Source organism: Neoarius graeffei, chromosome 28 (genome assembly GCF_027579695.1).
Source record: "Neoarius graeffei isolate fNeoGra1 chromosome 28, fNeoGra1.pri, whole genome shotgun sequence".
Lineage (NCBI taxonomy): Eukaryota > Metazoa > Chordata > Actinopteri > Siluriformes > Ariidae > Neoarius > Neoarius graeffei.
The window spans coordinates 34,927,226-34,953,256 of NC_083596.1; positions in this window are offsets into that span (position 1 = coordinate 34,927,226).

Below are 26,031 nucleotides of genomic sequence, written 5' to 3' on the forward strand. Positions count from 1 at the left end.
GTATAGAAGTTTACTGGGACTGTTAGGTGATGGAACGTAAGTTCGCAATTTTTTTTTGTTGCTAATGTAGACCACAAGGTGGCGGTATTCCATAAGGGAAGGTGGTGTTATGGGGTGGGGAGGGTGGGCGAGAATGTTCCTTTCTCTGGGAAGTTTCTGTGTTCTTCTTTCTTGTTGTTTTTATTTATTTATTTTAAGCACATACATTTTGACTATCACAGTTTTTGAACATGCACTATATACACTGGTTTGCGATGACATGAGGAACATGAGGAGCTGCAGCATGGGCGTAGTTAGATTAGTCAGTTGGAATGTGAGGGGCATGAATAGCCCTGTTAAACTTGGCAAAGTTTATGCGCACTTAAAGCCACTCAAAGCTGATATACGTTTCCTCCAGGAAACCAACATCAAAAAGACTGCAGCAAAGATGCTTCATCCACCTTGGGCCTCACAGATTTTTCAGTCCAATTACACAGTCAAAGCTAGGGGAGTGGCTATCCTTACAAACAAAAAAAGTTTCATTTATACATGAGCAAACAAACAGTCTCTGACCACAATGGTAGATACTTAATTGTTAAAGGATTGCTAAATGAAATGCCAGTGTTATTGGTTAATGTATATGGGCCAAATTATGATGATCCAGGATTCTTCCAAGCCTTGTTTAAGGTCTTACCAAATCTTTCTGGGGCTAGGATGATCTTTGGTGGGGATTTCAACCGCGTAATGGATCCTCTGACTGACAGGCAATACCCACAGACCTTAAAATCTAAAAGTTGCTCCATGCTTAATAGCCTCTTGCAGAGCTACAAGCTTGTGGATGTCTGGAGATTACTGAATCCCTCCAAAAAAGAATTTTCATTTTTCTCCCCAGTCCACAAATCATATTCTAGAATAGATTACTTTCTTCTTGATTCTAGTTTGCTTTCTTCAGTTTCAGGCTCTAATTATTACAACATATTAATTTCTGATCACTCCCCTGTGTCCCTTGATCTGAAAATCAATGCAGTTAGAGGGGACTATAAATGGCGCTTGGACACCTCTCTACTGAAAGACTCTGTCTTTTGTGATTATATATCAGACAAAATTTCACAGTTAATTGACACTAATGACAAGGGGGGTGTTCAGGACTCCACACTATGGGAAGCCCTGAAAGCAGTTATCAGGGGACATATAATATCATATGAGACTGCAGAGAGGAAGAGGGCAAGAAGTAAACTAGAGGAGATAGAACAATACCTAACAATTCTAGAAAGTAAGCATAAGTTGTCTCCTAATACAGAACTGCTTAATAAAATTGTGGCTCTGCGATATGACTACAATGTGCTGGCTTCCAAAGACATAATTAAATTATTAACACATATGAAACAAAAACACTTCGAACTTGGGGAAAAACCACAGTTTACTCTCCAGGCAGCTAAGACAAATACAGTCTTCAAGGGCCATATACCGAATTAAGTCTAACTCAGGAAGCACCCTGACAGACCCTCACAAAATTAATGGACGTTTCAGGGAGTTTTATGCTGAGGTGTACAAATCACAAGGTAACATAGACAAAGGAATTTTAGAGGGGTTCTTCACTGACTTGCAGATACCTAAACTTTCTGATGAAGCAGTGATAGCTCTAGAAGCTGACTTTGACTTGAAGGAACTCAATACAGCCAGGGACAACAAGGCCCCAGGGACAGATGGCTTTAGTGTTGACTTCTTAAAAAAAATTTAGAGAGAAACTATCTCCTCTATTACTCCGTATGTTTAACCATTCTAAAGAGGACATGATGTTACCACCCTCACTATACAATGCTTACATCTCCCTTATTCCAAAACCAGGCCGTGACCCCCTCTTAGTCTCATCATATTGCCCTATATCACTGTTACCAGTAGAAACTAAGATTATTGGGAAGATACTTGCAAATAGGTTAAAACAATTTATCTGCAGCATTGTACACCTTGATCAGACTGGTTTTATGCCAGGAAAACAATTATATTTTAATCTACGCCGTCTCTTTAATATCTTGTATACCAAACACTCAATGGAGGCAGTTGTTATTTCTCTAGATGCGCAGCGGGCATTTGATCAGGTGGAGTGGCTTTATATGCAAGTAGCCTTAGAACAGTTTGGATTTGGGCCCTTTTTTAGGAAGTGGATTGAAATTATATACTCACAACCCAATGCTTCTGTTATTACCAACCAAAATGTGTCTCCGCCCTTCAGTATCTATAGAGGAACCCATCAGGGTTGCCTCCTCTCCCCATTCCTCTTTGCTATTCTCATAGAGCCACTTGCCTTGAAAATCAGGCAGAATACTGATATAGCCCCTATTGAAGTCAATGGAACCACACATCATGTGTCTATGTATGCAGATGACATGCTTTTGTTTACCTCCCGTCCACAGACATCAATCCCATCCCTTTTGAAGTTGATTGAAAGGTTTGAGTATCTTTCTGGATTCACTATAAATTTGGAGGAAAGTGAAGTTATGCCTGTCTCAAAAACTTATAACAAACAGTTCTTTCAAAGCATATCCTTCAAGAAGGCTTATGACTCCTTTACATATCTTGGAATAACTGTGACCAAAAATCCTGATGAGCTGTTAAAACTAAACTGGCAGAAACTGATTGATAAACTCAAGAAGAATATAGATTTTTGGAAAACCCTCCCAATCTCTTTGGTTGGGAGGATCAATGCAATCAAAATGGTGGTACTGCCACAATTTCTCTTTGTTTTTCAAGGTATTCCATTTTTCATTCTTCAGTCGTTTTTCAAGCAGTTAGACAAAATAATTATTCCTTTCCTTTGGTACTACAAAACCGTGCACATAGCCAAAAAGCATTTATGTAAACCAAAGATGAATAGAGGTTTTAGTCTCCCATTCTTTAAACTTTACCACTGGGCTACACAGTTAACCATCATTTCCTGGTGGAAGAAAGGGCCTGTAGCTGACTCTTGTGCTTGCCCATCTTGGTTAGCAATGGAGCAGGCTCTGTGCAAAAAATACTTCACTCTCAGCCCTGCTAAATAGTCCCACTAAAGCAAGTAAGGGATCATACAGTGGTAGCACTGTCATACTGTACGTAATACTCTGAAAATATGGCACCACATTAGGCGATACATAAAAGCACCTTGCACTTATTTGGATAGCCCAATATGCAAAAATCATGCCTTTTCCCCTGGTCTAAGTGACTCTGTGTTTTTAATGTGGCAACAGAGGGGTATTAATGATTTGAACGCCCTATATGTTGATGGTACATTTGCCTCTTTTGCCCAACTTCAGAGTTTATACAGTATTCCTATGTCAAATCTCTTCAGATATTTTCAAATAAGTGAATTCACAAGAAAGCACATACCCAGCTATCAGAATATCCCCCGCCATGAAACCCTTGACATCATCAACAAATTTAACCCTCTTAGTCGAGGGTCTGTATCTTACTTTTATAAAGCCTTGCTTGCACTATCACATACAGATACCTCTGCCCATAGACAGGCTTGGGCCCTGGAATTGAACAAAGAAATAAGTGAGGTGTTCTGGGACCAGTGTCTGGCTAATGTAAATGATTGTTCAGTTAACACTAGACATAACCTCATACAGTTTAATACCATACACCATCTATATTATTGTAAGACGAAGATTCACAGGTTTGCCCCAGCAACATCACCTCTTTGTAACAGGTGTAAGATTGCTGAGGGGACACTTGCCCACACCTTTTGGTCTTGCACCAAGTTGTCCTCTTACTGGACTGATATTTTTCATTGCTACTCTAGGGCCTATATGAAGACTTGGTCCCCAAGTCCTCTTGTAGCTGTCTTATGTGGGATGGGTGCTTTACCTTTGTCTAACACTTATGAGGCTCAAGCTGTATCTGTGGGAATGGTTGTGGCAAGAAAAATCATACTGTGTATGTGGACAAGTGACTCTGCACCAACTTATGAGATGTGGCTGAGGGAAATGGGGAATGTTTTGCATCTTGAAAAAATTAGATACAATGATAAACTAAGACTTTTCAATAAGGTCTGGGATGCTTTACTGATGTTTATTAATGGTGAAGACTGACTCACTCCTACTGCTGTGCACGTCTCTGTGTCAATTTTCATTTTCATTTTTGCTCTTTCTGTAAACCGTGATATTGGTTTTTTATTATTATAATTTTTAATTATTATTATTCTTTTATTTATGTTTTTTTTGTTTTGTCATGTGAATGTGCTTTGTTCATACTATAGTTAAATAATAAAAATATACATTTAAAAAAAATGTTTCATGGTATCCAAGAGGAACCCTTTTTTGATTTTTGTTTTTCTTCCAATTCAGGGGTTGCCTCTTCTCAGTTGTGATGTGACTCACATCATCCCTTGAGCAGAAAGCTCTCTGCTCATCAAAGCATCCACAACCATGTGCTGTTTCCGTTCATAGATGTCATTATCCTTCCCATTTTTTTTTAATTCTTCCATCTTTTATTGGAAAAGCCCACTGAATTTTAAGTGAACTTTTTTGTTAACCTGTACTTTTTCTTTCCTCTTATTTTTGAAAAAAAAAGTCTTTCCCTCTCCCCCTTGCAGACAGGGCTGGATTAACATGGCCAGGGGCCCCTAGGCTACAAGTTGCTGTAGCCCCCCCCCATCTTATCCCATCTACCTGTAAAGAACTGTCTATTTTCTACATTTTAAAGTATTTTTTTTTCATTATTAAACTTTGTACAGCTGGGCCAGCAAAAACAGAACACCAAAAACTATAAGGTTTAGATTGACAACAACTTATCACAACTTATGCAACTGTCAATTGAATGTGCTTGTAGGCCTTTTAGGCAACTGAACCTCTCAAGTACACGATGAAGAGGCTATAATGAAAGGCAATAAAGACAAAGTAAACAAACTAATGATCAACAACCAGTATCATTCTTAAAAGTTTGTCCTCCTAGCTTTTCTTGTAGAAAAGTCATCAATTAGACTTGAAAAATCCAATGAACGCAGAATGTCACTTTCAAGAGACATTAGAGACAGATGATTCAATCTGCATTGGCCCATGGTGGATCTCAGTCTACTTTTAACCAATCCCAGTTTAGAAAAAGACCGCTCTCCACTGGCATTAGTCACAGGCAAGGTCAGAAAGAGTCGTAGGGCAATGTCAACATTTGGGAACACCGGCAGCAAGTTCCTCATTCTCAAAACTTGCAGAAGAGATCTAGCAGAGGTGCCCTGGTTCTGCATTTCACTAACAAACTGTCTAAACTGCACAAGCTCTTCCACAAAATCTGCTTCCACTTCACCAGAATATAGTTTCTGGAGCTCACAGGCATCCCTGCGGAGATCTGGCAAGGGCATGGACACAATATTATTCAAAAATCCAAATGTTTGGTTAATTGTTTTGTAGGAATCATATCTCCGATCTAGGTCTGCAACGAGACGGTCAATTATCGCAAGAAACACCCTTGTTCTAAACGCGTCTTGACCCAATATCTCATGCTCTGGCTCAGTCGATTCATCGTGTTGTCTTTTTCTTTTTTTCTGTCTATGTGTGTCAGTTTTGTAATTTTGAGCAACAGTTGGAGACATGTTTTTTGCATCACTCTCAAATTGGTCAAAATCATCACGTAGGCTGGCCACATAACCCCTCAATGAGCTGACCAACTGAACAGCATTGCATAAATCCAGTTCCACTGCTTGCAGAGCAACACTAGTTTTGTGGAAACGTTGCAGTATGTTGTTCCATAGATTACACAGGAACGCATTCTCTAATTCAGCCATCTTCGAATTGTATGTTGCGGCTTCGCGCTGTGTTGTTACATTTTGACTGGGGTCTTTACTCAATTCCAATAGCGACTCCTGAATGTTGCCATAGTTCTGGTGAAGTGCTTTGGTTGCTGATGTGTGAGCTGACCATCTGGTATCGGAGAGACTTTTAAGAGTCTCGATCCTAGCGTTTTCATTAGGTGTCAGACCAGCCGTTATTGTCTGCCAACGAGATGTAGATTTGGATGCAAAGTTAAAAAGTGCCTGTACTAAAGTGAAAAAAGCATCTGTCTCAAAGCAGCTGTTGACACTGTTGATCCCAACTAAATTCAAAGTGTGTGTGGCACAAGGTACCCATTCAGCCAGAGTGTTTGTCTGTCTGATTCGTGCTTGTAGGCCACTGTAAGTACCAGACATATTTGCAGCATTGTCATAACACTGGCCTCTACAGTTATTGATGTCAAGCTGCATGTCATTCAACACGCCAAGAATAGCCTGGAAAAGTGATTCTCCCGAGTGAGACTGAATTGGCAGAAATTTCACAAAACGCCCTGCCACACGCCCATCTGTTGACACATAGCGTATAATGAATGTCAGCTGATCTGTGTGCACAACGTCTGGAGTTGAATCAACACTAATCGAGAAATACTTCGCCCCTTTTATCTGGCTGATAATTTCTGTAAGAACCCTCTCTCCCATCAGTTCGATAAACTCCAGACACATTGTTGACGACAGATAAGAGGGTACTCCCTTGCCAGCATTGCCATAATTCTCGATATGCATTTTCAGAAAGGGGTCGAATTCACTAATTACTTCCAGCATTCCCATAAAGTTGCTGTAACGGTTCACTAGGCATGGGTGGAGCACAGAGGACGGCAGGACAGAGATCAGGTTTGCAAAAGGCTTTATTGCCACACTTTTCAGTGAACAATTTTGTATTGGCTAGACACACACACACAGCCAGTGTCTAGTCCGGACATGAGCTCCCCTGCTCTCCGCTCTCCTTCCCGAAATAGGGCGCGGTCACTGGGAAGACACACACAAACACAGGTTAATTGTCATCAGGTGTAGTGATTCTGCCACTTACCTTCCCTGACTCCGCCCTCCTGTCACAGACCGGCGCTTGACCACGCCCCCACTGCCACAGTTGCCATTATCCAATCTGCCAAAGATTTCACTATTCCCCCTGAATGGCAGCCCTCGCTTCACTAGATGTCTGACCACCACAACCCATCTCATCTCATTATCTCTAGCCGCTTTATCCTTCTACAGGGTCTCAGGCAAGCTGGAGCCTATCCCAGCTGACTACGGGCGAAAGGCGGGGTACACCCTGGACAAGTCGCCAGGTCATCACAGGGCTGACACATAGACACAGACAACCATTCACACTCACATTCACACCTACGGTCAATTTAGAGTCACCAGTTAACCTAACCTGCATGTCTTTGGACTGTGGGGGAAACCGGAGCACCCGGAGGAAACCCACGTGGACACGGGGAGAACATGCAAACTCCACACAGAAAGGCCCTCGCCGGCCCCGGGGCTCAAACCCAGGACCTTCTTGCTGTGAGGCGACAGCGCTAACCACTACACCACCGTGCCGCCCACCACCACAACCACTCTCCTCAAAATATCTCTCCAGTACGCACACTCACTATCAAACTGGCTTCTCAGCTCATGGTCAATGCATCCAACATTAGCACACCATTTAAGGTAAACCATCATCGCGTCTCTGTGGCACTTTGATCCTTCGTGCTCAGACAAGCGCAAGTATGCATTTTTCCAATCACTGTACCCACACGTCAACGGACAGTTTGTACCGAATAATTTGCATGCAAAACAGAAGATTGTACCCTTTGAAGGAGAGCAGAGGAGCCACTCTCTCTGCACAAGTTCACCATTGCCAAGTTTCCTCATGAATAAAGACTTCGAAAAATACCTCTTCTGCTGCTTGTGGATCTTTTCGGATGCTGCATTATCAGCATCTTTGTTACGGCACTTATCAGGTCCCATTTTTATCCAGTATTTCCTAGTAGGTTCATCTATTTCGCCCCAAAACCCTGGATCCGAATTTAAGTTAGCATCGACATGGCTAGAATATCCCAGAGACACCTCACAGGCAGCCGCCTGGTCAGAGAAGCTAACATTGCATGAGCTTGTGTCCCAGAAACAGAGGGGGGATCTAGATGTGAAATGTTTGATGTTGATCCTTGAAGGAAACTATCATGCATGTCAATGTCATCGGCGTGAGTGTGTGTGTGTGCATTTGTGAAACTAGTGGCAGTGGCACATTCATCCACAAATGGGACGGGGTCTGAAAGGGATGATCCTTCACCCTCACCAGAGCTAGTAGTACTACTGGCTGCAGCGAACATAACGTTTGCTACGCTAGTGTCATGATGACTTGCACTTGCCAGTTGGGTTTCATTAGGTTTAAAAAACCCTGTTAGTTTTGGTATATTGTTCTTTGAGCTTTGTCACGTTGGGCTTTTTGCCCTTGCGCCTTGCGCTTTTGAGCACCGCTCTCATATTTTCTGTCACACATGTTCACTGTTCAACTGTGGAGTGACGTCATGCGTGACGTCTAACGTTTATATATGGAAGGCGGATTTGCCTCACCCAATCAGCGTCCATTTATTTAAATATTCATTTTGAGCCAATGAATATGAAGGGTTTTTTTTCTTTTGACCAATTGGGGGCCCCCCTGCGAGGCGGGAGGCGTGGGGGCCCCTAGGCTGAAGCCATATGAAGCCTGTGCGGTGATCCGGGCGTGCTTGCAGAGTAAATTTTAGTGTCATACTGTTTTGTAATTTTCCTTTTCACTGTGTTGCCTCTTCAAGGAGTAATGACTTTGAACATTCTGTACCGAAACATGCTCATCTTATCATGCTCATTACATGTATAGCAGATGTGCATAGCTGATGTGTGTGCAAGCCAGCGATTAGAGAAAGAACCAATCAGCTTGAGAGCTGATCACGCTCCCGGATCATGCTCCATGACACCCTGTACTATTTTGTACTTGTTCCAGATGTCCTCCACCAGAGCCTTATGAAACAAAAGAATCTTCTTAATGGCCACACATGGAAGCTGTCTCATCTGATTGTTTACTTTTGTGCATAGAGACACATTATTCTTTTTCAGGCACTGGACTTTTTATGGTACTTTTTTTTAGTTTGTTTCCTCAACAGAACTTGGAAGTTCTTGAATTTGTTTCCAAAGGTTCTTTAGTGTTTTTCGGTTTCTTCTCCACCCTTGATTATGTTGCCTAAAACACAGTGCATCACAATAAATGACACATTGTAATAGTTGTTACAATGTACTATTACATTAACCACTGTGACCTGATAAGTAGAATTTGATTAATTTCATGTTGTAATATAAATCATGTCTATTTTCATTCGCTACTTTGTAAGTACAATGTAACATTTGGACATCGCACAACACTTTATTACATTGTAACAAACACATATGCCCTATTGCCCCACTTTGCCATTTTCTTTGACACTTGATCCATTTCATAAATCAACACTAGACATGGAAGTGCTTGGCTGTGGATTTACAGCTTGCACTGGTGATAGCTGGGGCCTGTGTGGATGGGTGATAAGGTATTGTAAAGATTTTTTTCCTGCCCTTGATCCTATGGTAAATCTCCGTCCACTTTCTGTGACATCTGCAGTTTTCTCTCTCACTGAAGTCATTGATGGTTTTCTTCCTGCCTGACTTTAGGTCCTTCCTGTATTTTTCATTTTCCTTCTCTAAATATATATATTTTTATCCTTTCTGAGTCACTACTGGGTCAAGCACAATAGTGCTGCTGCTTTTCCGTAGCACTTAGTGGTGGATTGACTCCCTGTATGATATTCACATTGGAAAACTGATCTTAAATGTCAACAACTTAAGTAATTTCAACTGTAAATCTTAAAAATAATGTGAATAGTATTATATTCACCAATATTTACACTAATACATCACTAAACCAAAGAACACTACTCACTCTATTACTGTAACTCTTTATATGAGTGACAGGACTGAAAGCAAAAGGACTGAGGTTATTTTTTGCATAGAATTAGTAAATACATGAAATAAAGCCACATTGCGTCTATGCTAATAGCATGAGGACATTGAGCACATTCTAGTTATTTATCAAATATTAGTACATTGAAAATAAACAATTTCTAAGAAATATTTTAAGTAACTGGACAGTACACTGAGACTGGCCATCTCAGTCAGTCATAGTTAAAACATCAAATATACAAGGAAAAAAAAAGGCAGCACAGTAGTGCAGTTGTTAGCACTGTTGCCTCGCAGCAAGAAGGTTCTGCTCTGAACCTCGTGCCCAACAGGGGCTTTCTGTGTGTCTGTGTGGGTTTCCTCTGGGTGCTTCAGTTTCCTCCACAGTTCAAAGACATGCAGATTAGGTAAGATACCCAGGCACTGGGGCTGCACAAGCAAGTGTTGATCCCAAGCTCGGATAGATTGGGAAGGGTTGTGTCAGGAAGGGCATCTGGTTTAAAACCTATGACAAACCATTATGCGGAATAGATCCACTGTGGCGACCCCTAATGGGAGCACCTGAAAGAAGAAGAAGATCTCATCTCATTATCTGTAGCCACTTTATCCTGTTCTACAGGGTTGCAGGCAAGCTGGAGCCTATCCCAGCTGACTATGGGTGAAAGGCAGGGTACACCCTGGACAAGTCACCAGGTCATCACAGGGCTGACACAGACACAGACAACCATTCACACTCACATTCACACCTACAGTCAATTTAAAGTCACCAGTTAACCTAACCTGCATGTCTTTGGACTGTGGGGGAAACCGGAGCACCCGGAGGAAACCCATGCGGACACGGGGAGAATATGTAAACTCCACACAGAAAGGCCCTTGCCGGCCACGGGGCTCAAACCCGGACCTTCTTGCTGTGAGGTGACAGCACTAACCACTACACCACTGTGCCACCCAGAAGAAGAAGATACAGAAAATAAATTTAGAACTTACTTTTGGTTGTCCCATGGCCGATCCAGATGGTGTAACTTCCTGTTGAACATATGACTTGTAGAATGTTCCAAATTTTTCAGAAGAGGGAAAAGTGTTCGGGTAACAGGACTGATTGAAAACCTGGGGACACAACTAATATGCATTTTGACTAAAATAGTATGGATTTCTTCTGAAAAAAAGCATAGATGGAATACGGAGGAATCACACAACAATGCAAAAAAAATTTCTGAAGGATTGTAAATTTGGTAAATTGTCATGCTAGAGAGCAAGGACAGGTAATGAGTGCTATTTTTTCAATGTTCTAGGTAGATTTTATTAATGTTTTCAATTGTATATCTTATTTGCAATTAGATAAATGTGCAGGACACTGTTTAATAATAAAATGTACAGTTAATTTTCATGCATATTTATATAATGTCCTGGGGATGGAAATGGCACCCATTCATCAGAATGGCCCAGATTCACAATGGAATTTCCATGTTTTTAATTTATCCAGCTAATAAGCGAGCATGCATGGCTTAGCATTGCTGAACTGGACAGAGAAGTGTGTGTGTGTGTGTGTGTGTGTGTGTGTGTGTGTGTGTGTGTGTGCGCGCAAGACAAGTCCATTGGTCATATGACCCAATCAGGACTACACCACTCAATTTCAAGATGCAGACTAAGACATGAATTTTGCTGTTTTGTTATGAAAGAACAAGGACAGGAAAGTAGCATGACCATAGTTGCGTAGTGTCCCCACAAGTACACTATTTATCAGATTAATATTGTATGCCACATACTGTCCTAAAGAAGTGCTTTTTCTTGTGTTTGTTTGTTTTTTGGTACACAAAGCCAGGCTCATGATATACTCAACTTTAAGCATAAATCACAATTTATCTAATTCTAACAAATACGACACAAATTAAAGCTGCTACATTTAAGATTTGGGAACTCTCTTAGCAAGCTCATTGGTAAAAAATACGATTATGAACTGCTCACTTTTCATAGCATGAGTTGTACTGCGGTGGCACGGTGGTGTAGTGGTTAGCGCTGTCGCCTCACAGCAAGAAGGTCCGGGTTTGAGCCCCGCGGCCGGCGAGGGCCTTTCTGTGTGGAGTTTGCATGTTCTCCCCGTGTCCGCGTGGGTTTCCTCCGGGTGCTCCGGTTTCCCCCACAGTCCAAAGACATGCAGGTTAGGTTAACTGGTGACTCTAAATTGACCACTGGTGTGAATGTGAGTGTGAATGGTTGTCTGTGTCTATGTGTCAGCCCTGTGATGACCTGGCGACTTGTCCAGGGTGTACCCCGCCTTTCGCCTGTAGTCAGCTGGGATAGGCTCCAGCTTGACTGCGACCCTGTAGAACAAGATAAAGCGGCTAGAGATAATGAGATGAGTTGTACTGCACCTTGTAGCGATTCAATACATTTTTTTTCTTCTTCCTCTTATATTGTCACATACACTCTGTCATGTCCAACCCATGTTTCAATGTGCCAGTCACGTTGCGACAAAGGCCGCCCCTTTTGTCCTTTGGAAATTATTTGATCCCAAGGAAGATGGTGCATGCTATAAGGTGTCAGGAAGTCTGCTACTCCTCACGATTTCCCGTTGCTGTGTGCCTTCATGTTTTCTTTCTCGTAAAAATATCTGTAGTCATACTTTATGTTCAAACCAAAGGAGTCTTTTACGGTCATCAGCAGGAGAAAGGAACCGACAAATCCCTTGTTGTTGAAATGAGGAGGAAAGAAGGTTTACCTGTTTCTCACCACTTGTCTGCAGCTGGAAAAAAACGGAAGTGTCACTAGCGCTAATTTCACCATACTAAGGCGGATCCCCTTCTCCAGCGTCTTCGAAACTTTGTTCTGGATCACATATCCTCCTTGTGAAAAACCATCATCAGCCAATGACAACACCGACAGAGAAGAGCTTGGGGGATAACTGGAACTGGAGCTGTTATCATGATGAACTCGTGATTGTTTGCGGGAGTGTCCGAGTTGCGAGTAACGAAACAAAACTGACTGACTTGACTAAACTTTTGGTTATTTTATTTAGAGGTTTCTTTTTTGTTTACTTCTGATAAAATCACAGGAAGAGGTTGCAAACTGGTGAACTACATTACTGGATTTGAATAGAGCTGAACTGTAGTGTGGGTATTCTGAACTGAACTGTGATTATGGGTGTTGGACTGATCTAGTGGAGAACATTGTATTTATGAAACATACAAATGACTGATTTTGTGAATTATTTGGGCTCTTTCATTGTGTGATATAGTAGATGCCGGTCATAATAATTTAATTCTTGCCTATAATTTCAGTACTAAATCTTCTTAAGTGTCTCCTAGATTAAAATGCTCTACTGCCTGGCACCCCAGCTTATTACTAGATAAGAGAGAAGTGTTACAACCTTGCAGGTTAATCCTTCACTGGTAATGCTCACCTAACTTCTGAATAGTGCTTGATGTGATGTGCATGTGGAGAAGCAGCAGTTATGCAAACAGTGTTGTTTAAAATCCAAACACAAACAGTAATAGGTAAATAGATTAGTGTTAGTATTCTACTGCACCCACTATTTATGTTAGTATTGCACAGCCTGGGTGCATAATATTAGTTTTGAGCACAAGTGGCACACGATATGGGTGACAGGCAACTTGAATACACATCCACATAGTTAAAGTGATCCATGCTTAAGCCTGAAGTTAGGTATTCAGAAAATTTGACTAATTTTTCATCCAAAATAGCAGAGTGTAAATGCATACTGCAAATAAACCAACAACACACTGGCCACTTGCTAGCTAACATGAGTCTTAGCTAAAATAAAGCAGAGGATTAATAGACTCAGCAAGATAATAGAAATGTGTTTGTCCACTTGTCTGGAGATGGTGAGTTTGAAGCCTGTAGTAATGTTACAGTCACCTATAATCAGGGGCTAAGCATGAAAAATTGGCTATACTCTCTGGTTAGGATGGATGGCATAATCTCTCCCCGGTCAATCAGAGTGACAATAGGAAATCATGGGCATCTCGGTGTTAATGTTATGCTTTCCACTGAGTATTTTATGCTGCCCTGTGTTTGTGTTTGAATGAGCAACAGTTCAAAAAGATGGGATTGGCTGACTTCATGTGTCTTGGAGGAAGCACGTTAGCCCTTACTTTTTCCAGTTCATAGTGGTCATATGATACGGGGGGGGACAGTAGTGTAGTGGTTAGTGCTGTTGCCTCACAGCAAGAAGGTTCTGGGTTTCCACCCAGTGGCCAGCATGGACCTTTCTGTGAAGAGGTTGCATGCTTTCCCTGTGTCTGTGTGGGTTTCCTCCAGGTGCTCCAGTTTCCCCCACAGTATAAAAGACATGCACTTAGGTGAACTGACTACACTAAATTGTCCATACGTGTGAACATTTTTCCCCCCAAGCCTGGAAATGGGATGATTATGGCAGGAAGAGCATCTGGCGTAAAACTATGCTCCAGTTAATATGACATCGGACAATAGGGTCCACATGCCAGTGACCCTACATACATAAGTGGGACAAGCTGGAAGAAGTGAGTGAGTGACCTGTCATATGATACAGGAGAACTAGGTGGGACTTGGTAAATAACCAAATTGGAAGAAATATCAAAACACCTCCAGGTAGTTACTAACCAACTCTTGTGACTTTTCTTGTTAAAACTACTTACACAAATAAGCTGGAACAAACAAGTGCTTAAAAAAAAAACTAAAAAAAAAAAAAAACCTACATCATTCCAGAAACCTTTTTAACCCTCACTGTGGTTAAGATTTGTCAGGAATGAAGCTGGCAAATCCAAAAAAGTAGGCAAATGGCTGAGTCAAAAAAATAGGCAACAGTCAGGCAAGGCACAAACAGGTTAGCAGTGTCAGTAATGATATTGATGAGGCAGATAAAATGATGTAATTGCAGAAGAGTATTTATTTAAAAACATGCAAGCAAACAGATTCAAGTCATAAAGCAAAATCAGAGTAAAGAAACAAGCAATGATCAAGCAAGGCACAAACAGAATATCGGAGGCACAGACAAAAGACAAAGCCCAAAATACAGACGTGAGACAAAAATCAGGAAGGCAATATTAACAGGCTTAGTAAGGCCCAACACAAGGCACTGAACATATTACTTTGCAAAGTTCTGTGTGTTGTCCAAGTCCTTATGGTATATGTGTGTGCCATGATTGCTCTTTGATCATGAATAGGTGTCTAATTAGTCCTTGCCAGCCAGAGTGCGGTGTGCATGTGAGTAGAGACTCAAAGCACAGATAGCGTGAATGCTTGTGGATACCCGCAGATATGACAGAACCCACCCTCAAAGAGCTCTTCCCGGGAGCTTAAAACCTCCTGTCAGCCCCAGGGATGAGGATCTGGTGCTGGATGAAGTCCCCACAGAGCTCTGCTCTGGCTCGGGGATGACACAGCACCAGAACATGGGCTTGGGTTCTGGTTGTGCTTTGAATGGGGTGAGGACACAGGTGGAGGCTTTGGTTCAGGCTTGGACTGGGCCATGGATGCAGATGTAGGCTTAGGCATAGACTCAGCCATGGACATAGGCCTGGACTTGAGCTTAGGTATAGACATGGGCATTGGCTCAGGCATAGCTGTGGACATGGGCTTGGGCATAGACATGGGCTTGGGTGTCAGCATGGGCATGGACTCAGGCATAGATTTAGGCTTTTGCATGGGCATGGACTCAGGTGTCGGTATGGACATGGACTCTGGCATTGGCATGGACCTGGGCTTGAGCAATGGCATGGACCCTGGCATCAGCATGGCTTTGTGCGCAGATATGGGCTCAGAGACAGGCATAAGCTTTGTGTGAGCAAAGATCTCATCCCTGCTGAAGCCAGGCAGTGGAGCAATGACATCTTCAAATCCAGGCTGTGGGGTGAAGAGTGTGTCCCTGTTATAATCTGGAGCAGAGGCCGCTCTGGCAGCCTCTGGTGCTAGCTCTGGAGTGGAAGCCACCCCGTCAGCCTCTGGAGGGAGCTCAGGGATGAAGACCTCTCCGTCTGCCACTGCATCAGCCTCAGGGTATCAGCCCCCCAAAAGACACTTTTCCAGGGGATCCTCCTTCCCTAGAGCCTTGAACAAGTGCATGAGTATAGCACCAAACAACTTGGAATCTCCAAGGCATATCTTTGACTCTGAGCAGGTACTCAGCCCATCGGCTTGCTCACCCAGTGAGCCAGTATATCATGCAGCCCACCCAGACGTGCACAGAAGGTTTGGGCTCCACCAGGTCTGAATAAGAGAGCACATTGAAGCAGGAACCCAGTTGGGGGATACTCCACTCCATTATAGGGTGCCAGTATGTCCAACCCTAGCCACTGCAGAAAAATTACCAATCCAGGCTGAGTAACAGAAACCCTGCCATGGTGTTGAGATGTTTGCCTGCTCTCTTCTGCTACATCCATAGTAATGGCGAAGTAATGTTTAAGGAATGGGATTGATAAGGTGAATAAATGGATGTAATTGTAGAAGAGTGTTTATTTAAAAAAATGCAGACAAACAGATCCAAGTCATAAAGCAAAAGCAGAGTAAAGAAACAAGTGAATTGGGGTTGTAATATTAGTTGTAAATAACTACACTTGTACCACACTAGTGTTCAAATGAACCCAGATGGAGACCACCTCTCACAGATGCACTCTGAACAATTGTTTTTTTTTTTTTTTTAATTTAACATCTGAGTACAATAGCTTTGATGTCAACTCATCTCATCTCATTATCTCTAGCCGCTTTATCCTTCTACAGGGTCGCAGGCAAGCTGGAGCCTATCCCAGCTGACTACGGGCGAAAGGCGGGGTACACCCTGGACAAGTCGCCAGGTCATCACAGGGCTGACACATAGACACAGACAACCATTCACACTCACATTCACACCTACGGTCAATTTAGAGTCACCAGTTAACCTAACCTGCATGTCTTTGGACTGTGGGGGAAACCGGAGCACCCGGAGGAAACCCACGCGGACACGGGGAGAACATGCAAACTCCACACAGAAAGGCCCTCGCCGGCCCCGGGGCTCGAACCCAGGACCTTCTTGCTGTGAGGCGACAGCGCTAACCACTACACCACCGTGCCGCCCTTTGATGTCAACTGTAGAATGAATTGCACCAAAGATGATACCAGAATTCAATTCAAAAGGTCTAAATGCAGAAGATGTAGAAGCCCTTTTAGGCATCTCTGGCAGGGCCATAACCAGGATTAAAATTTTTGTGAGATGAACATTGCAGAAATGTGTCCTAGTTCAGTGTTCCTCGACCACTGGGCCACTGCCCATTAGTGAGCTGCGAAGCACCCTCTAGTGGGCCATGACTGCTGGGTTGCGTTTGACGTCACATCCACATCATTAAGCTATGGTCACACTCCAGCTCACGATGCGTTATCGATGAAAATGAGGCATTTTGGCACTGGTGCTTGGCAAGTCCTTCGCAGACTTCAGTCTGGCACAGCTTGTGTGGCCATGTTCGCTCATGGAGCATGTTCAACAGATGGATAATTTTCCCACAGATGGGAAAAATCCTTCTTTGTTAATGTATAAGGATCTATCCCATTGAGTGGTTTCTATGTCCACATCTTTTGACTGTACTTCTTGGTTTTAATAACTTGTTTGTTTGCTGTACACAAACATGGCAATAAGTTATTGTGCTAATCAACCAGACTCCAGTTTTGGATCATCAATCCCTTTTGGCTGAGCATGCCCTGCATGCATGGTTTTATGTTGGCTTCTGGCACATCCATACAGTTTTAAATACAATACCTACAATTAAAAACGGCTTGTTATTACTGCATTCATTTAATTCCTGGGCTCCCATCTGTAACAGGGAGTGATGTTGCATTCCATTAACCTTCCTCTGGTGTTAGCTTTCTGTTACTATCTCTTATGTTAACGGGTCGGTTTTGACCCTTGTCTTAAATCAGCCATAAAATACCCTAAAAACAATTATTTATCATCCAATTTGTTTCTTACCTCTTGGTTACCTTGTTAGGCTCCCTTATCCATGAAAAGATTGGTTTTAATATTTTTGTTGTGGCCCCCTGGGCCTTTCTTTTAACAGCATACCCCTCGTTTTCAATATAAAAAAGTGGTCAAATGAACCTTGAGAATAATGTAAACAAATAAAAGGTTGTTCTGTTACCTGACTATTACTGAGGGGTATTACTGTAGATCATATCTCTTAAATGTTCAAAAAAAAAAAAGATTTTAATTTTAATATTATCAACTATAGTAACATCTATGGTGTTTTGGGTCAATTTTGACCCGTCTTGTCTTGTCTCGTCTTCTTCCACTTATCCAGGACCGGGTCGCGGAGGCAGCAGTCTAAGCATGGAAGCCCAAACTTCCCTTTCCCCAGACACCTCGGCCAGCTCCTCGGGAAGAACACCGAGGCGTTCCCAGGCCAGCCGAGAGACATAGTCCCTCCAGCGTGTCCTGGGTCTTCCCCGGGGCCTCCTCCCAGGGGGACATGCCTGGAACACCTCCCCAGGGAGGCGTCCAGGAGGCATCCGAAAAAGATGCCCGAGCCACCTCAGCTGGTTCCTCTCGATGTGGAGGAGCAGCGGCTCTACTCCGAGCTCCTCCTGTGTGACTGTGCTTCTCACCTTATCTCTAAGGGAGCGCCCAGCCACCCTGCGAAGGAAACTCATTTCAGCCGCTTGTATCCGCGATCTTGTTCTTTCTGTCATTACCCAAAGCTCATGACCATAGGTTATGACCTATGTTCAATGCATCAATTTTGACCCATATATATATATATATATATATATATATATATATATACTTCAAGAAAAGGGCAAAAAACAAGTCTTTTTTTTTTTCTGTTGACTATCAGTGGCCTCATTGCTGGATCTGTACACTCCAGCAAGGAGAACACCACCAATGTAGGCATCCAGGCATGCCCAGATTTTTATGCCATATTTGCCTGGCTTACTGGACATGTATTGCCAGAACGGGCATTTTCCACGGAAAGGGAGAACATGTTCATCTATTGTCACCTCTGGCCCTGGGTTGAACATCAGTGGAAGGAGTTGCACCCATTTCTCCCAGACATCCCTGATGGGAGCAAGCTCGTCAGATTTTGCTCTGGTGTCTCTGTTTTCAAATCTGAGGACTCTTGATATCATTCGAAAGGTCTGAAGTGACATTGTTGCCCGGAAAATATTCCTGCCTGTCGATGCATCCCAGAGACTATCGGTGGCCTCATTGGTGGATCTGTACACTCCAGCAAGGAGAAGAACACCAATGTAGGCATCCAGGCATTCCTCATCAATGTCATTCCACATGTTGCCATGGACTTTTTTTCCTTCAAGGTTCGTCATAGCAATTATGACTTTTTAGTGACAATGGCATAAACAGATCAAAACATGACTTCATGTCACTTACTCTCATCACAGCAAACCTTGTGATCCCAGGGGTCATTTTGATGACATTTGCAGCAGCTGTCCTGCCATGTACGTCAGGAGGTACTGAGCTCCAACAGATGTTGCCACTTTTGGATCTGAATGTTTCAGCAGGAGCAGCTTCAGCACCGGTGACCTCCTCATCAGACTGATCAGATGTGTCTGTGTCTTCCGGTTGATACGCCACATCATCTTCCTCCTCAGAGACCTGCTCATCTCCATCGCTATACTGCTCTGTGTCCTCTGCCTCATTATCAGCAAAGATATGATCCAGAGCTTGGCTTACATTCAGTCCTCGTCTCATTGTTGCATGCTGTAAATTGGAGCTGTGTACTCTGCAAGTCACCAACTCTAAACTCAATTGGCCTTACATGCCTGGACATGTCTGTCTTTGTTTGTTCTGTCAAACAGGCAAAGAGAAAAGCCCCTGACTGAAGCTCAAGTGGTTGGAGGAAGAGCTGGCTGTAGGCTGTTGGCTGATTGTGTGTTTATGATTTCAGTTTTGGCATTTATTATTGTTTTATAATCTTATATTTTAACTGGGTCGAAATTGACCCTAACAACACAAAGATCACAATTCTCACCAGAGCATTTTATAATTTAGTAAAATTATTTTTTTGGATTTTATTTTGTTTAAATAGAAGTTCCTGACAAAGTCAAAAAGTCTTGATGCAATAAAGAAATTTATGTAGTACTTTTATGCATGCTAAACCTAAAAACGGGTCGGTGCCGACCCTAACACTAGAGGAAGGTTAATACACTTTACAGTAGTGCAGCAACTCGGATGGGTGGGTGGAGCACAGAAGGATGGCAGGCCAGAACTGAGTTCACAAACATGTTTATTACAGCTTTTCAGCCTTAACTATACTTTGATATACACACACCAGCCGTCTGGTTGGGGAGCGAACCCTTTCTGCTCTCGGTCTCTTCCTTAAATAGGGCGCGGTCACTGGGGAAGACACACAAACACATTAATCAACCTCAGGTGTAGTGATTCTGCCACTTACCTTCCCCGACTCCACCCTCCGGTCACAGACCGACGCTTGGTCACGCCCCCACTGCCACATACCCCCACCGCCCAACTCAGGCCGGGCTGCTGTCCGGCCCACAGCCAACTCCCCCCCGACGGGAGAGGAAGTCCACCACGACCATCTGCGCCCCCGGCCTGTGGACCACCTTAAAGTTAAAGGGTTGGAGTGCCAGATACCAACGGGTGATCCGCGCGTTGGCATCCTTCATGCGGTGGAGCCACTGGAGGGGCGCGTGGTCCGAACAGAGGGTGAACGGGTGCCCCAGCAGGTAGTAATGGAGGGCGAGGACCACCCACTTGATGGCCAGGCACTCCTTCTCTATGGTGCTGTAGCGCCCCTCACGCACCGACAGCTTTTGACTAATATACAGCACTGGGCGATCCTCCCCCTCCACCTCCTGGGACAAAACAGCCCCCAGCCTTCTGTCTGACACGTCTGTCTGCAATATAAAAGGGAGAGAAAAGTCAGGGGAGTGTAACAGTGGCCCCCCACACAGTGCAGCATTTACCTCAGAAAAAGCCCGCTGGCATTGCTCCGTCCACTGGACTGGACCTGGTGCCCCCTTTTTAGTGAGATCAGTCAGCGGGCTGGTGACGTCTGAATAATTAGGTATAAAACTACGATAATAGCCAGCCAGCCCCAGGAATTGTCTCACCCCCTTTTTGGTCTTGGGCCTCGGGCAGGCCGCAATCGCTTCAGTCTTGTTAATTTGGGGACGCACCTGCCCATTGCCCAAGTGAAAGCCCAGATACCGTACTTCCACCCGCCCAATCGCACACTTCTTCGGGTTGGCTGTGAGACCCGCCCGCCTCAGCGACCTAAGGATGGCCCTCAGGTGTTGTAGGTGCCGCAGCCAGTCATTACTATAAATAATGATGTCGTCAAGGTACGCGGCAGCATAGGTGGCGTGGGGGCGGAGGACCCTATCCATCAGCCGCTGAAACATAGCGGGTGCCCCAAACAGCTCAAAAGGAAGTGTGACGAACTGGTGTAAGCCAAATGGTGTGGAAAAGGCCGTTTTTTTCTCAGGATAATGGAGTCAAGGGGATCTGCCAATAACCCTTTGTTAAATCCAGTGTCGAGTAAAAGCGAGCTGTGCCTAGCCGATCGAGCGACTCATCAATACGAGGCATTGGGTACACGTCGAATTTAGACACCGTGTTGACTTTCCTATAGTCCACACAGAACTGGACCGACCCATCGGCCTTGGGTACCAAGACCACCGGGCTGCTCCAGTCACTGTGGGACTCCTCGACGATGCTCATTTCGAGCATGGCCTCGAGTTCTTCCCGAACCACTTTTTTCTTGTGTTCGGGTAGCCTGTAAGGCCGGCTACACACTACCACCCCCAGGGGCATCTCAATGTGGTGTTCTATGAGGTTGATGCGGCCGGGTAGGGGCGAGAATACGTCCGAAAACTCGGTCTGCAACTGGGCAACCTCCGCAAGTTGGATTGGGGAGAAGTGGTCTCCACAGGGGACCAGAGAGGTACACGATGCCAATGTTCCCTTTTGAACCTCCGGCCCCAGCTCCACCTTCTCCAGAACCACCGACACCAATGCCACGGGGACCCCCTCATTCCAGAGTTTGAGCAGATTGAGGTGGTAAACTTGTAACGCCCCACCCCTGTCCGTTCGCCTCACCTCATAGTCAACATCCCCGACTCGCCGTGTGACTTCAAAGGGTCCTTGCCACTTGGCGACTAATTTGGAGCTCAGTGTGGGCAACAGTACGAGCACTTTATCTCCCGGTGCGAACTCCCTAAGGTGCGTACCCTTGTCATACAGGCGGGTTTGTCGTTCTTGGGCCTGCCGCAAATTCTCCTGGGTTAGGTGGGTGAGTGTGTGGAGTTTTGTGCGCAGGTCAATAACGTATTGGATTTCATTTTTACTTGGTGAAGGTCCCTCCTCCCAATTTTCCCGCAGCACATCTAGAATGCCGCGCGGCTTACGCCCGTATAACAATTCAAATGGGGAGAACCCCGTGGAGGCTTGGGGGACCTCTCGCACTGCAAATAGCAAGGGTTCGAGCCATTTATCCCAATTACGTGCGCCCTCACTTACGAATTTTTTAAATTATATTCTTGAGGGTGCAATTGAACCGTTCAACTAAACCGTCCATTTGTGGGTGATAAATGCTGGTGCAGATCGGCTTAATACCCAACAACCTATACAGTTCCTTTAGTGTACGTGACATAAATGCGCTTCCTTGGTCAGTCAGAATCTCTCTCGGGATTCCAACTCGGGAGATGATGCGGAAGAGTGCCTCTGCAATACTGCATGCTGAGATATTGCGAAGAGGCACCGCTTCCGGGTATCGCGTTGCATAGTCCACCAGAACTAATATAAAGCGGTACCCTTGTGTTGACCGATCTAATGGCCAGACGAGATCCATCCCAATTCTTTCGAACGGGGTCTCGATTAATGGGAGAGGGCGCAAAGGCACTTTTGGAATGGCCCCTGGATTTACTAACTGGCATTCATGGCACGCCGTACACCACCTACAGACATCGCCGCGAATTCCTGGCCAATAGAATCGGGCCATTATTCGGGCTAGTGTTTTATCCTGCCCTAAGTGTCCAGCCATGGGATTAAAGTGAGCCGCCTGGAATACCAATTCCCGGCAGCTCTTCAGAATCAAAAGCTGCGTGACTCACTCTTTAGTTTGAGTGTCCTGCATGACTCGGTATAATCTATCCTTCATAATTGCAAAGTAGGGGAAGGACGGGATGGCGTTTGGCTAGAGCGTTTGACCATCGATTACTCTCACTTGGTCAAATGCATGCCACAGAGTCTCGTCTCGCAACTGCTCTAATGGAAAATCCGTGAGGGATTCCCCAAGAGAGACAGGAGGAGCCGGCGGCTCCTTACTCTGACACAGAGCTGACGCAGACGGCTCTGTGACAGCTGCTCCCGCCAATGTGACACCGGGACCTCCCCTTCTTAAACTACGGCAGGACCCACTCTTCACTAGGTGATTCATTAATTCCCCAAATCCTGGCCAATCCGTCCCCAAAATTATCGAATGGGTAAGGCGAGGATTAACCGCCGCCTTCACTATAAATTTTTCCCCTCAAAAAAAAATGTGGACTGACACTAAAGGGTAGCTGTGAACATCCCCATGCACACACAACACCTTCACTAATTGTGCTCCCCCCAATGACTCATTTTGCACCAGGTTTTGGTGGATTGAGGTCTGATTACAACCCGAATCCACCAACATCTGATATGTATCCCCTTGGATACTCACCGGTATGCGATACACTCCGGCCCGATCAAGGGTGGCTCCTGGCGTGTCAGGGATCTGAACCACCGCGCCCACCTCCATTGCCGAGCACTGCTGTTGGAGACGGCCCGGCTCCCCGCAGCGCCAGCAAACCGGCCCAGGCTTCCTCTCTGCCCTGGTGCTCTGGGGCTCATTCACCTGAGGGGGGGGGAGAGACAGACACAGACAGGAGAAACGGGAGGGCACCGCGGGTGTGGCGGGCCGGCTGGGGTGGGGCCGGCCCCTGCCTCCGCGGTGGGGGAACGGGGCGAGGACGAGACACAGGAGGAGGGGGGAGAGAGAGAGAGAGAGAGAGAGGAGAGGGGAGAAGAGGTTGTTTGCTGTCCTGCCATCAGGACAGCCGCCAAATGGTCCTCCGCCAGCTTGATTGCCTGATCCAGCGACGCCAGGTGGTGGCACTGGACCCACTCTGCAGCTCCAGTTGGTAGACACGCGATGAACTGCTCCAGCGCCACCTGGTCAATGATCCCCTTGGCGTCGTGGTTGTCGGCCCTCAACCACCGCCCGCAGGCGTCCTGGAGTTGCTGGCCAAACGCGAACGGCCGGCCGAATTCCTTCAAGCGCAAAGCGCGGAAGCGCTGCCGTTGTTGCTCGGGGGTGCATCCCACACGCTGGAGGACAGCCCGGCAAAGGTCTGCGTAGGCCAGCCGGCATTCAGTGGGGAGCTGTAGCGCGGCCAGTTGTGCCTCTCCCGTTAGCAGGGGGAGGAGGCACGCTGCGCGCTGTTCCATCGGCCACCCTGAGGTCTCTGCAACCTGTTCAAAGAACGTGAGGAATGCCTCGGGGTCGTCCTGTGGGCCCATCTTCGTCAGGGTGAAGGGGGCCGGTCCCGCGGTGGTGGACCCCCCGACGCGAGGAGGTGCCGGAACGCCTGTCGCTCCTCCTGCTGAGCCAGCATCAGGGCCTTGAACCGCTGTTCCTGTTCCCTCCGGAGGGCGACTAGTGCCTGGTGCTGGCTTTGCTGGGCCAGGCGAGGGCGTGGACCAGCTCGGCGAAAAGGGAGGACTCCATGGGGCTGTTTCTGTTTCCTGGGTTTCAGCACCACTGTAGCAACTCGGATGCGTGGGTGGAACATAGAACGACGGCAGGACAGAACTGAGTTCATAAACTTGTTTATTACAGCTTTTCAGCCTTAACTATACTTTGATACACACACACACACACACACACACACACACACCAGTCGTCTGGTTGGGGAGCGAACCCTTTCTGCTCTCACTCTCTTCCTTAAATAGGGCGCAGTCACTGGGTAAGACACACAAACATTAATCAACCTCAGGTGTAGTGATTCTGCCACTTACCTTCCCCTACTCCACCCTCCGGTCACAGACTGACGCTTGGCCACGCCCCCACTGCCACAAGTAGATTATTAGATTCTACTAGAATAGATAAGCCAAAATAATTGGGGATCTTTTTTAATGGGCCTCGACTCATTACAAGTATGAATAGGTGGGCCTTAAAGTAGAAAAGGTTGAGCACCCCTGTCCTAGTTAATATATCACATTGCCAAATGTGCACTATATTCAATTTGATTAAATTTTAGAGTTGAATATTTTGATTTACAAAACAGTATGACAGACTGATACTCTGCCATCAATACATTTACAAGTAGTCTAAATAAGAAATTTTGCAAAGAAAAAGAACAAAACAAAATGAGGTATGCATTTTACAAACTATCAATTAGTCTCATACACTATCATATTTATCATAGCGATGCCAGATATAAGCAGAGGTTAAAAAAGCACAGACATTCTTTACTCAAGTAGTTTACTTGCAGCTAGCTTATGTACAGCATGCGAACAACCCAGCTGTTCATAACAGTGACTTATCTTAATGCCCTTACCTTACCAACCTCCTTACATGCACATGTGACAGAGCAGGGGTTCAGGAGACTGAAGACACAAGAACAGGCGAGCAGTTTTACTTTACATTACATTACAGGCATTTAGCAGACACTCTTATCCAAAATGTACAACAATTTTTACTTAAAGGAGATGCGCAGAGCCTTTATTTTTAAATAAATTTCTGAGTGGATAGTATCTACATCCTTGACTCTTGTATGCTGCATAAATGGGAATTAAAAAAATATATTTTTGAGAGTTAAAATTGACCGCAAAGTTGGCATTCGAGTTGCGCCGCTGAGCTAGCCATGCCTGAGTGCATGACATCACAGCAGGAACTGGTTTTAAGGCTGAGGCCTTTTACAGGTATAGACCAACGTCATATAAATAAAAAATTATGGTGAAAGTAAGAAATACCGTTACCGACTTGCTCAACGAAGACTGATTTGACTTCATTGATTGTGGGTTGACTCTGATTAAAACAGGATAGGTGTTATAACTTATGCAACATACATGTACATGCATGCATTTTCACTGATAAAACATAAAAGGCTAAGCAAATAATCAGATGAACTGAGACAATCACATTCTGAAGCAAATTAAATAATCTTATACTGGTTACTTAAATATACAATACAAGTTACATGTCTCATCTCATTATCTCTAGCCGCTTTATCCTTCTACAGGGTCGCAGGCAAGCTGGAGCCTATCCCAGCTGACTATGGGCGAAAGGCGGGGTACACCCTGGACAAGTTGCCAGGTCATCACAGGGCTGACA